The 13,837-nt window shown below is 46.6% G+C and overlaps 1 long non-coding RNA gene across 1 annotated transcript in view; it reads left to right on the forward strand.

Moving 5' to 3' along the window:
• The window catches only part of LOC136601639 (uncharacterized), a 35,010-nt gene extending 22,256 nt beyond the window's left edge, over positions 1-12,754 (forward strand). Inside the window, exon 5 of the long non-coding RNA XR_010789393.1 lies at positions 12,712-12,754. This is a non-coding gene — a long non-coding RNA (uncharacterized lncRNA). The remainder of the gene's footprint in view (positions 1-12,711) is intronic.
• Positions 12,755-13,837: the final 1,083 nt, after the last annotated feature.

The raw sequence follows: 13,837 nt of genomic DNA on the forward strand, positions 1-13,837 counted from the left end.
CAAATATGTCCAAACATACTGTACAAATTTTTGATAAGATATGTATTTCCATCTGTTTACTTTATTCTGAATGCACACTTGAAAAACTTTTGTGTTTTTTTTTACCATTTAGAGGACGTACACATTTAACATTACTTTTCAGCATTTTGAGGAGCACTTTGTTTTCCTGCACCAAGGCAAGTTTGCAAAGGCTCATAAGTGTCAGAATAATAGATACACCCACAAATGACCCCATTTTAAAAACTACACTCCTTAGTGTATTCACTGAGGGGGGTCATGAGTATTTTGACCCCACCAGTTTTTTTCAGGAATTAGTTCAATTTAGGGGAGAAAAAATAAAATTTCATATTTTTGCAAATATGTCATTTTAAAGACATATTTTTTTCCTATAGAGCCCATGAAAATGAGGATTTACACACCAAAATGGATACCCCCGTTTCTCCCGTGTTCAGAGACATACCCATTGTGGCCCTAATCTCATGTCTGGATGCATAACGGGAGCCAAAATGAAAGGAGTAGTCGGTGTCTTTCAGAACATAAATTTTGCTTGAAGGCGTTTTAGGCCCCATAGCACTTTTGTAGAGCTCTTGAGTGGCCAAAACCAAAGAGAACCCCCACAAGTGACCCCATTTTGAAAACTAGACCCCTTAACGAATTTATCTAGGGGTGTACTGACCATTTTGACCCCACAGTTTTTGAATGAATTCAAGCCAAGCAAAAGGAAAAAATTGTGATTTTCGTTTTTTTGTCAATTCTGTCATTTTAAAAACAGCTTTTTTTGTACAGCACACGCATGAATGAAGCCTTTCACCCCAAAATGGATACCCCTGTTTCTCCCGTGTTCAGAGACATACCCATTGTGGCCCTAATCTCTTGTCTGGATGCACAATGGGGCCCAAAACGAAAGGAGTAGTCGGTGGCTTTCAGAACATAGATTTTCCTTGAAGGCGTTTTAGGCCCCATAGCACATTTGTAGAGCTCTTGAGCGGCCAAAATCAAAGAGAACGCCCACAAGTGACCCTATTTTGAAAACTAGACCCCTTAACGAATTTATCTAGGGGTGTACTGACCATTTTGTTCCCACAGTTTTTGAATGAATTGAAGCAAAGCAAAAGGAAAAAATTGTGATTTTCGTTTTTTTGGCAATTCTGTCGTTTTAAAAACTGCTTTTTTGGTACAGCACACACATGAATGAAGCCTTTCACCCCAAAATGGATACCCCTGTTTCTCCCGTGTTCAGAGACATACCCATTGTGGCTCTAATCTTATGTCTGGATGCACAACGGGGCCCAAAATGAAAGTCGGTGGCTTTCAGAATAGAAATTTAGCATGAAGGTGATTTAGGCCCCATTGCCCACTTGTAGAGCCCTTGAGCTGCCAAAACGACAGAGAACCCCCACAAATGATCCCATTTTGAAAACTAGACCCCCTAACGAATTTATCTAGGGGTGTACTGTGTATTTTTACCCTACAATTTTTGAATAAATCTAAGCAAAGCAGTAGGAAAAAAATTACAATTTTCATTTTTTTGGCAGTTGTATCAATTTAAAAACTGTTTTTTTGTACAGCACACATAGGAATGAAGACTTTCACCCCAAAATTGATACCCCTGTTTGTCCCGTGTTCAGAACCATACCCCTTGTGGCCCTAATCTACTTAAAGGACGCATGGCTAGGCCTATAATGGAAGGAGCACCCGTTGGATTTTAGGGTACAACGGAATAAATTCCAGGCCCCATTGCCCACTTATAGAGCCATTGAGCGTCCAAAACGATAAAGAACCCCCACAAATGACCCCATTTTAAAAACTAGACCCCTTAACGAATTCATCTAGGAGTGTATTGCGTATTTTGACCCCACAGTATTTGAATAAATTTCAGCAAAGCAGAAGGAAAAAATTACGATTTTCATTTTTTTGGCAATTTTGTCAATTTAAAAACAGGTTTTTTTTGTACAGTGTACATAGGAATGAAGACCTTCACCCCAAAATGGATACCCCCGTTTGTCCCGTGTTCAAAAACATACCCATTGTGGCCCTAATCTACTTACAGGAAACATGGCAAGGCCTGTAATGGAGGGAACACCCGTTGGATTGCAGGGCACAACTGAATACATTCCAGGCCCCATTGCTCATTTGTACGGAATAAAAATTGACTCCCTAAAAATCCCCCCCCCCCCCCTCCACGCCCTTTTCGGCGTTCCCCAAATCTTAGATAAAAGTAATAATGTGAACTGTGTGGTATTTCCAAAGACGGGTAATTATGGAGGCTGGTTGGGATGGGCACATAGGGCAATAAAATCTGGTATCCCCCCTCCTCTCATGCTTTTTGGGGGTCATTTTTTGACCTCAGTGGCGGGGATGGGGTGTAAAAAGTGGCGTTCCGTGAGTCTCCGTAAGCTTGACGAGGTGCGGCGGTCTCACACAGAAGGCGCTCAACAAGGTGCTCCTGGAACTGCAGGAAGGCGAGTGTTCCCGGGGCTTCTTGTAAATTGCGTATTACAGGTAGCGGTCTGAATAACGCCGGGCTTACGCAGCCGTAGGTGGATCCCGGCTGTGAGCCCGGCTGTGACCCTGCGTACGGCCGCGTAATGTACTGCGCATAACTGCGTACTTACACGGGCGGTCATGCGCAGTACTTTTTTTTTGTTGTTGTTGTTTGTATTTCCCGCACCGTCGCTTAGCGATGACGCGGGTACCCGCAGCCCGTATACAACGTAGTTGCGTATGGGCTGCGGGTATATCCGCGACCATGGAGCACAATGGGCTCTATGTTGCTGATATCCGCGGTAAAATAGAACCTGCTGCGTTCTCTTTTCTGCGAGTGGATTACACAATTCCAACCCGCTAATGTGAGCGTAATTGTGTAATCCAATGCGATTGATCTGCGTATTACCGCTAATCAAACGCATGCGGAATCCGTAATTCCTATCCGGTCATGTGAGACCGGCCAAAGGTGGATTGCTACCTTTTTATCACGTGACCGGGGACCGCTCAACGAGGCCACCCGTCACTGCTCCAGGCTCTCGGCGACCGTTGGTCGCCGAGAGCAAGGAGCTATTAAGTTTCCTGGGCTCCCCGACTCCTGCGCATGTGTGCGGTGTTTTGCCGGCGGTCGCATGCGCAGAATACGGGAAAGTTCACGTAAGAAGATTGCGTCGGGGTGCAAATATGGAGGCCTCCGGTAAAAAGTTTTATCTCCTCTCACCGATCGCATCGGTGAGGGGAGATGAACCTCCCCTTTTTTTAACTTTTACGTGATCGCCATTATTCTTCGGATAACGACGAACACGTGATCAGGAACCGCTCACCGCGGCTCTCCGTGAAATCTCCAGGCTCTCGGCTAAGTTTTGTAGCCAGGAGCAGGGAGATTTTAAAAAAGCACGGCTTTTGCGCATGCGCCTGCCACATTGGCGAAGGGTGCGTGCGCAGAAGCTGGGGTGAGGTCCGCGGATAAATCCGCAGGCCTTAGGTACGTCATTTCATCCTCCCTCACGGATATGATCCGTGGGGGGAGATGAAACGCAAGGTTTTTTTTAAGTTTTTAAAACTTTTTTTAACTTTTTGCACTTTTTTTTTTACCTTTTACCCCTTTTTTTTTTATTTTTTTAACTTTTTGCACTTTTTTTTACTTTACATGATCACTGTCATCCATTGGATGACAGTGATCATGTCCCTGGTGACATCCCTCTGCTCTTGGCTACACATGGCAGCCAGGAGCAGAGCAATTTTGAATTTCCCGGGGCTCGAGCCCCTCTGTGCACGCGCCCGATGTCAATCATCGGGCGCGCATGCACAGACGGGGATTTCGGGTCCCGGGACATCGGGACATCGCAGAGGACCGGGGGTGAGTATCTTCACATCCCCTCATGGATCCGATCCATGAGGGGAGGTGAAACTTTACTTTTGTTTTACTTTTTCAACTTTTTCGCGATCACCGCTATCGCAATGGATAGCGGTGATCGCGGGCCCGGGGACCGCTCACAGTGGTCCCCGGTAACACCTCCTGGTTCCCGGCTACCTTCAGGAGCCGGGAGCCAGGAGATTTTAAATTTGCTGGGGACACCCGGGCTTCTGCGCGTGCACGTGACGTCATCGTCTGGCGCGCATGCGCAGAAGGCCGCCGGCGGGTCCGGGAGGACCAGATCTCCGGGGAACACCGCCGACAAGCCGTGTGAGTATTTTCAGCTGCCGTGATGGATCCGATCCATCATAGCAGCTGAATTACTACTTTTTTACACTGTTTTATTTACTTTTTTGCGATCGACGTTATTCATTTTATAGCGCCGATTGCAATACCGGGGGGGACTGCCCGCATCCTGGGATGACAGCTCCATGCTGTCGGCTACCTGCGGGCACCAACAGCATGGAGTTGTCACGTCCTCAGGCCAGTGGGCATCAATCCAAAGAGGATGCATAAAACTACGTCCTCTAGGATTAAGGCCCACTTTCTGAGGACGTAGTTTCCCGATGGGGCGGTCGTTAAGAGGTTAAGAGGGCCTTCCAGTCTGGCCTGGTGCAAAGCGGCATCTCGATCTCTGCAGTTCAGAATTCGTGCCAAAAATGGATGCGGTGGGGCGCCCGGCAGTCCACGATGAGTGCGGCGTATGATCGGACATCTCCACACTAGAGAATTCCTTTATTTTCTCCGCAGCGGTACAACCTTTAGCTCGAGTGCTCATGATAAGCGCTCGCAAGGTAGAGACTGATAACAGAATGTGCACTAGCGTTTCTGTGTTACCGCGTAAAACTTTCTTTGGGATTTAAGGTAGGTTAAGTACCAAGAGTCAGTCCGTCTTTTTCACAAGTTATGGTTACCAGCCTAGGGTACAGGATGAGGTCTCAAATCATCATCAGAGCAGATTCTGCGTCGGTCCTGTCCAACTGCATGGGAGTAAGGGGTGACTCAACAATCCACTGTGTCCACAGATTAGGGTCCGCAGAGGGCAAAATCCACTGTGGAAGAACAATTTTGCGGGGCCCAGCAGAGACTTTCAGTACAGAGGGGATCCTCAAGTTATAGCATCCAGCTGGTTAGAATACTGCTGGGTATATTGCCACCATTTAGAGAGACAGCAGTAATTATCACAGTCACAAAATGGCACCTGGTGGCCGGAGGGGGGTTTGCCAGGTATGTATAGAGGGCCTACTGCTGCGGGGCCTACATTACAGCATTCACAGTTTCAATGCAAATGCCCCTGTAGGCTCCAAAGTGTCCTTCCACGTCCTCCGCCAGGGACTTACTCTTTGCCGCCTCTCGCCGGGACCAGGATCCGGATCAGATTCACACCGCTCGGCTGGCGTCTCCGCGGAAGCGCACTGCTGGGTTCCATTGACAGCAAGGCCTGCCCACCAGGGGATTCAGCACAGCCGGGTAGTCAGTGCGGTGAACTCCACCAGCCCCGCCCAGACGGCACCTGAGACCGGGTGAGAAGAGGATCACTCACCGGACAGTGATAGAGGTAGGGAGCGGTGTGCAGCAATGCTCCAGCGGGAGTGCTCGGGCAGGACATGTCAATCGCCAAGTGCAGGCTCAGGGCTGTATACGCCGGTTCAGGGGCAAGAAGGACTTTTGGTTCGAGCCAGCCACTGCAGCAGGGTATGTTGATTAATTTCAATCCGTCAGGGAGGTAGTCCGGATCGAAAGGCCAGGGTAAAGTGCAGGATATTAAGGTCCCCTGGGGGGAGCCGGTGTTGAGGGGGCATAAGAATCACCCCTCTGTATGCTTCTGACTCATTACTCTGACATAAGGAAAAAATGAGACTCCATGACGCTAATGTGTCCATAAGACATCTGTAAGGTCTCTTTCACGCTACAAAAGCATCGCTACAAAATGGCTTTGTTACCAAATTTGCAACATCCCTCATGTGAAAAAACCAATTGGAATCCAAGGGCTTCACACACATGTGTTTTGTAGCCTGTGTGAAAGAGGCCTAAATTCAGCTCCTCACCACGTTCAAGCTCGGTATGCATCTATATTGCCGCTATAAAACAGCTGAAAATCACAACTGCGTGAAGCATTGGATTCCATTTTTGGCCGCGATGAACATATTCTAGTGTGAATGAGTCTAAAACTGGAAAAGTCCTACTGAAAATGTAACTTCTTTATTGTAGATTTTGAATTTATGTCTCATGTAAATATATTTGGCGCATAACTCGGCCGAATTACCTACATTTTTAATGACTTCACTAATTTTAGGCATAAGAACCAGTAAATCGTTTCCCCTTTTCTGTTCCAGCGGTCATAATTGTTTTTACTTTTCATCAATGTGGCCGTATGACGGCTTGTATATTGTGGAACTAGTTTTTATAGGAACTAAAGGCCCTTTTAGACACGATGATTTTTACTCAAAAATTGCTCAAACCTGTCTTTTGAGCGATAATCGTTGTGTCTAACTGCACTGACATTGTGCAGTTTTCGTTAAGCCATCGCTGATCTTTCAGCGTGCTGAAAGACAATGATGAGCCTTATCAGGAATTCACAGCGGGATACAGCTGATACTATTGTTTCAGCTGTATCCTGCTCCCTGAAGACCGGTGGGGTATGAAAAACACAACTGTCCAGCTGTGTTCTGCATCCTTTGCTCGGAGCGCTCGGCTATAAAACAGCTGGGCGCTCCATGCGGGGAACAGCTGGATTCAGAAGACAAGTGGCCCCGCTTGTCTTCTGCATCTTCCGCTCGGAGCGCAAAGTGATCGCTCAATGTTTAAACAATCACCTTACGCTGTAAAAAAAGCACACGATTATCGCTCAAAAATCACTGAGAAGATTTTTTGAGCGATAATCGTGTCTAAACCCGGCTTAATACCGGATAAATATAATGTTTGGAATAACTTTTTTAGTAATTTTTAATGGGGAAGAAAAAGCAAGTTCCCCAATGTTTTTCCATCATTCACCTTGTGGTACAAATAGTCGGATCACTTTATTCTACGGGTCGCTACGATTATAACACAAATCTCTACAGGTTTTATTGTGTTTTAGTACCTTTTACAGTAGAGAACAACTTTTTTGACAAAAACCTCTACAAATAGCATTTTTATGTTTCCATTGACAGAGCTGCATGAGGCCTTGTATTTTGTGGGACAACGGTTATTGGTTATTGGTACCATTTTCAGGTAGAATATATCTGACTTTTTGATCTTTCTGTAAAACCACTTGGGGTCCGTTTACACTTAAAGATTATCGTTCCAACAAGCGAACAATGTCAGCGCTCGCTCGTCTGTTTATACAGCAGATCCGTCGTTGACTCATTCAAACCAGAAACCATTCAGTCTTCCTCATTCGCTGTGTAAGTGACAGAGGGACTGATTATTAGATTGGTATGTCTTCCCATCTATCTCTCAAGTACCTAGTCAGTCTGAACCGAGGCACGGCTTCAGAGGACAAGAAACTGCAAATCAGCTGAATATGGAAGCAACGCGATGAATCTAATGCCCACCCCATCACGCTGGAATGTATCCAGCGCTGTATACTACCCACTAGTCAGACCGCCTCCTGCTAAATGGAAGGCCGGGTAAAGGAGGATCAACACCGCTATCACATAAGCAGTGGCACTGTCCATGGTCCTGATCTGGAATAACCAGCTCAACTGTAGTATTGTCCACATCACTTAGGCCCCCCTCACACAGGGCGTTTGCAGAAACGCAGCGTTGAAAAACGCTGCGTTACTGCAGATTCTGCCCCGTTTCAGCAGCGCTGGCATACTTTATGCCAGCGTTTTGGCTGCGTTTTCAGCTCGTCTGAAAACGCAGCCAAGAATGCTGAAAAGAAAAAAAAAAAGCAATACTCACCTAGCCGCTGCAGTCTGGGTCGCGGCCGCTGGTCTCTGTCGCTGATCCGGGCTTCCTCGGCACTCCCAAGTCTATTGCCGGAGGCCAGGTTTGAGAACCCTGCCTCCGGCAATAGAGTGCTGTGATTGGTTGTCGGTGCTTGCTTGATGCCCAATCACAGCCCTTCATTGACTGTCTCAGCCAATCAGAGCTTGCCGGCGCTTTTTTATTCATCAGCTTGTGATTGAAGGATATTGACGCTGGCAGGCGTATGACTCTGATGGTCGGGGCGCACATTATGTGAATATTCGCACTGTGGAATATGCCAGCTCTTTACATAACGAGGCTTCAGCAGTGGCTGCAGTTACACGGGGATCAAAAGTTTTTGTAAATGTCATATAGCAATCATAAATGCAAATGCATCACGTCTTTGGCTTAGGGTGCCTGCACACTGGCGATCGCAATATTGCTGTGTTTTTTTTAACGCAAATGTAAATAGGATTTTAATGTTAAAAACGCATCACAGAAAAATCGCAAGTTTGTGCTTTGCGATTTTTGTGCGATGCATTTTTAACATTAAAATGTTCTATTGACATTCACGTTAGAGAAAAACACAGCGATATCGCAATCGCAAGTGTAAAGGCACCCTTCAAGTTGGCCAACAATATGCAACATGAGCATTGCCTTGTTCTTTAACAGAGATGTTAGCCGCAGAGAGCCCTTCACAGGGTGATACTTGAGAAGATGATCACGGCAAACTGGGAGTGTCCTTCCCAAGGGGGGGGTGTCTTATATAAAGGAACGGGGCTAAAAATATTTGGATCCTCTCTATTAATATCAAACCCCAGATCAGACCACTGATTTCATTTCAGACTCCAGATCCCCTAAATATATTCAGACTCCCTACATATATATTTATATTAATATCAGACTCCAGAAAAGACCCCTTAAATATATTCCAACCTCTCCTATATTTATAACACATCGCAGACACCTAACTTAACTTAGACCCCGGACCAGACCCCTTAAATACTTTCAGAAAAGTTTATTTACACCCTTGGGTGGGGAGGGGTTAAAGACAACCTCCCTCGTCAGTAGGGCTGACTGCATACCTTTGCAATTGTGGCCCTGCTGACTCTGATGACGTCTCACTATTCGCTCTTCTCTCTCCTGTTCCCCCATACGGACTTCTTAGTTTCAGCGTGAATTTGTCAAGTGGGCGGTCCCTGCTGTTCAACGTCAATCAACTCCGACATAACCCACTGACAGCAGGCAGTGCAGACCGCCCACTTGACACATTCACAACTCTGGGAAATGAAGCTAAGAAGAGCCTTTATAGGGAAAATGAGGGACAATAGACAACAATGGAGTCAGCAGGGCTGTGGCTGCGAACTCCCCATTTTATAGGGCTTACCACTAATCTCCAGAATAGGTATTTTCCTTTTTTGCTGTGAAGATGTGAATGCATATGTGCGGTCAGCTCTCCAGAGAAATCAGCGGGATTTATGAAATCCTATCACTTGTTTCCTTATAGCCCATAGATTTCCATGGAGGAAAAGCATACATGTCTGACCAGCTCTACATGGGAAATGGGAAGCTGGGCTAGTTCATAGACAAGAGTCATGAAATGTGCTATTCTCACACTCAGACCTTCACCTTGTAAGGGACTCGCATCGCCGCCGAAGACGATTTTTTTCGCGTGAAAGTGAATAGGAGTTCCTAATGTTAAAAACGCATTGCATCGTACGAGAGTTGAAAGTTTGTGCAAAAAGGAGACTCCGTAAGAAAACATGGGAAATAAAAAATTTGCAAAATGCAGACAGATCGGACATGCTGCGTTTTTTTCCACTCCACATGGGAATGAAACTATTGAAAATCATAGGTTTCATAATTCTGCGTTTTCACTCACTCTCACGCCCTAAGAAGCTGCTTACTCAAATACTTCCTGCTCTTTCACATGATTTGCAATGACCTTTATGTTTTGTAGGTGATAAAAGTCTGATTGGTGGAAGTCTCACGGCTAAGACCCCCAGCCATCCCCCCAAATGCTGCAGCCACTAGCAGTCACATCAGATTGAATAAAGCGGGTGCCGAGCATGGGTGGCCACCGCTCTGTTCATCTCATTGGGTCTGAAGTAGCAAAGTACAAGTGCTTGTACTCTGCCGTGTCTGGCAGTCACATTGCATATGAATGAAGTACCACTGCGCACGCACAAACACCACTCACTTTAGTCTCTTCCTGACTGCGGGGTGCAGCTGGGGGACATGGGACCCCGACCGGGATTAGTGATGGTCTTAGCAGTGAGACCTCCTCCGATCAGATTTATTTCTGTGTATAGGTGATATAAGTTAATCTTGGTACAACCCCTTATAGAGAATCATTATTTATTCACCCTTTTATGTACTCTAATACAGGGGTCCCCAACCACTGGTCCGTGGACTAGGACCGGGCTGTTGGGTTTTTTTTGCTGGTCCGAGGCGGCGCCACAGATCAGCACTAAACACTGACCATGTGCTCTGCCCTGCGGGGGCTCAGAGCACACTGTGTGGGCTGGCATCAGTAGACGCGGATCCTAGCAGAGAACATTATGCGGGGAGGCGGGGAGACCTCTGTGACACGGCTCCCGACACAGCACATTATGTGGGGCACGGTGGGGAGGCAATCTGGCCACAGTGTCGTGGCTCCAGGCATAGCTCTTGGCGGGGACCTGGGCTACAGTGCTGTACACCGAAGTCCTGCCAGCACCTCCGGTCTACAGCGCTGTTTGGTGTATAGCGCTGCTAAGTAGCACTGCATGACCCCACCCCCATATAACCAAAGCCCCGCCCCTGCCCACCCTGCCATGCGGGGTTATGGAAAAATGGTCTTGCTTTAAACTGGCATGGAGGTGAGGGGGTAGCAGGGCTGGCATGGAAGTGAGGGGGGTATGAGGGCTGGCATGGAGTTCAGGTGTGTGTGAGGACTGGCATGGAGATGAGAGGGGTATGAGGGCTGGCATGGAGGTGAGGGGGCTATGAGGGCTGGCATGGACGTGAGGGGGATATGAGGGCTGGCATGGAGGTGAGGAGGGTGTGAGGGCTCGCATGGAGCTGAGCGGGTATGATGACTAGCATAGAATTAGATTAACAGTTTAGGGACATGAAGTAATCCTGCTGTATTCCGCCCCTCAGGGTCCTGTAATGTAAGGCTGGGTTCTCACATCTCGCGGTTTGGCTGCAGCGAAAAAACGTGAGATTTCCTCCGGGAAAAGCGCTGCTTCAAAACCCGCGGCACTTTGCCGCAGGTTTTGAAGCGGCCTGGCTGGCGAATCCGCGCCGCAGCACCGGCTTAGCTGGCTTTGCCGCGACGGATTCGCTGTCCCGTGTGGACAAGGACAAGGACATGGACAACGCTGTCCGTGTTTTAATGTCATACGACCCCTTTATGTATGCTGAGTATATGGCCGGGCTCACACAGTGACATTCATACTCGCTGCGCCTGCCAATCCACACGCACACGTAATACACGTCCAGAAAGAACATGCTGTGGATTTATTCTCTGCACCAGTAATACACGTGTGAAAACCCGCAGATGTGAGCGATCCAATACAAGTCAATGGGCTAACGACATCACGAGCTGCATATAGGAGAAGTGCGCATGCACAATAATAATACACCCGTGTGACACCTGTATGACTTGAAACGCGATAGCGAAGCCCAAGCACTTTTACAACACTGTGGCTATGAATGTTTTGGGGTGAAAGTGAAGAATTCCTATCCTATCCTCTGCCAGGAAGTTAAGTTGACTAAAATACTTCTTTGGTAATTTTTAGAGACATGTTTTCACAATTAATGCTAATCTGTTAACCCCTTAGTGACCACTCCATAGTGTTTTTACGTCCTGCCTAAGTGATGTAATTCCCGGGGACGTAAAAACATGCTTCCTCTGGGGATTAAAGCCCTGCAGGCTCTGGACAACGCAGTTCCTGGCTGCCAGCTCCCGGAGGTAACCGACAACCTGGAGCTGTCATGGGGGGCCGCAGGAAGCCCCCTTCCCACAGTCACACGATCGCCAGTATCGCCCGGATAACCCATGATCACATTAAGGTCAATGAAAAGTTTTAAAAAGTTAGTTTCAGCTCCCCTTACGGATCGAATCCGTAAGGAATGCTGAGAATACTCACCCCCTGTTTTCCGCATTTTCCTGCATCGTTCTCGTCTTCTAGGACCCAACGATGGTGTCTGCGCATGCGGGCCGCATGGCATTAGAAACTCCCTGCTCCCGGATAGTATGAGTAGCCGAGAGCACAGAGCTGTCACCGGAAGCTGCTGTATGTGGTACCCGGTCACTTCATTGCTGTTATCCAATGGATAACAGCGACCATGTAAAAGTTTTAAAAAGGTGTAAAAGAAAAGCTCTCCCCTCATGGATTATGTCCGTAAGGGGAGATGAGATTACGTTCGGCCCTCGGATTTATATGCGGATATTACCCTGGCTGTTGCGGACGCGCCCCTCGCCAAAATAGCGGACGCATGCACAAAAGCCGGGATAATATAAAATCCCCCCGCTCTTGGCTACCAAACGTTGCCGAGAGTCTGGAGATGCCACAGGGGGCCGTGGTCCTTGGTCACATGATCGCTGCTATCCAATGGATAACGGCGATCAAGATTTTTAAAAAGTTTCACCTCCCATCATGGATCTATACTTGTGACTCGGCTTTTTAAGAGATAAAAAGTTATGGCGGTCAGAAGACGGCAACAGAAAATACTATATTATTAAAGAAGATATTTTATTATTAAAATTAGTAAAGAAAAAAAAACGTATATATTTCTGCGGGCTGTACCGAAAGTGCAGAAGTGGTCATAAATTCTTTATTAATTGATGTAGATTGTTCAACTTGCACATGTAGTTGGAGGGACTCTTCCTCTATACGGGGCCTTCAGAATCTTGTTCTTCCTTGCAGGTCAGTAATGGATTCCAAACAGAAACAACGTGCTGTCATAGAGTTCTTGATGAAGGAAGGATGAAGGCTGTCCGACATCCACAAAAGGCTGCAGAATGACACCATTGACAAGAGGAATGTTCACAGGTGGATGAAGAGGTTTACAGAAGGTGAAACCAGCACTGAAGACAAACCACACAGTGGGAGACCATCAGCTGCGACCACTGACACAAATCGTCAGCGAGTGGATGAGTTGATTCACGGCTGGACTAATGGGTTGAGGCCAAACAGTGACCTCCAGGACTGCCAAGTCTGGTAATATTCCCAACTAGTAATAACACGATTATGTGTTACAAGTACAAGTAAATCAATAATTCATCTGTGCACCAAAATGGATCTATTAGCCCCTTCTCCTATAAACAGTATATAAACAGATTAAAATGGAATGTGTAGGCCCTGTAAGAATGGTAGAGGGTGATGGGGAGAAAGCAAATCTGTTAAAAGGTTTATTCCCCAGTGCATTCACACAAGAAAATAAAATGTTAGATGAAATGCAGAGTGATTTTTTCTTGGACATAGAGTGACCAAAAAGGCGCAATTGTGGCATTGTGTAATTTCTTTTTTCTGACCGCGTCCACCCTGCAGGATAGATAATGCATTATTTTTTAGATCAGACTTTTACATCAGTGGCGGTACCAAATATATTTGGGTTTTTTTTTTTGCTTGTATTTTTTAATTATAAATACAAGAAAAGTTGTTTTTTTTTTAACTTTTAGTATGTTTTTTACAATAAATTTTTTTTTGTCCCCTTAGGGTACTTGAACTTGAGGTTGTTTAATCGACTTTAACATTTGATGGAATACTTATTGCTGTATATGATATTTTTATCAGCATTCTATTATGACGGGCCACAGGGAGCCCTGAGGGCTTCAAAAGGCCTTGGGCTGCCATGACAAGCGAACAGCACCTCGCAATCTCATCACGAGGGCGCCGTTCGGGACTCTCAATCTCCGATTGGATATTTATAGGGTTAACCGTCGGTGTTAGCGCTCACGCTGATCATGGCAGTTGTGGTGAATTATCAGCTGTCAAAAAAAGTCGGTATTCACCATCTCTGGAGTAAAATTGGCTCCCAGTCCCGCTCCAC

The sequence above is a fragment of the Eleutherodactylus coqui genome, unplaced genomic scaffold (assembly GCF_035609145.1).
Source record: "Eleutherodactylus coqui strain aEleCoq1 unplaced genomic scaffold, aEleCoq1.hap1 HAP1_SCAFFOLD_88, whole genome shotgun sequence".
In the NCBI taxonomy this organism is placed as follows: domain Eukaryota; kingdom Metazoa; phylum Chordata; class Amphibia; order Anura; family Eleutherodactylidae; genus Eleutherodactylus; species Eleutherodactylus coqui.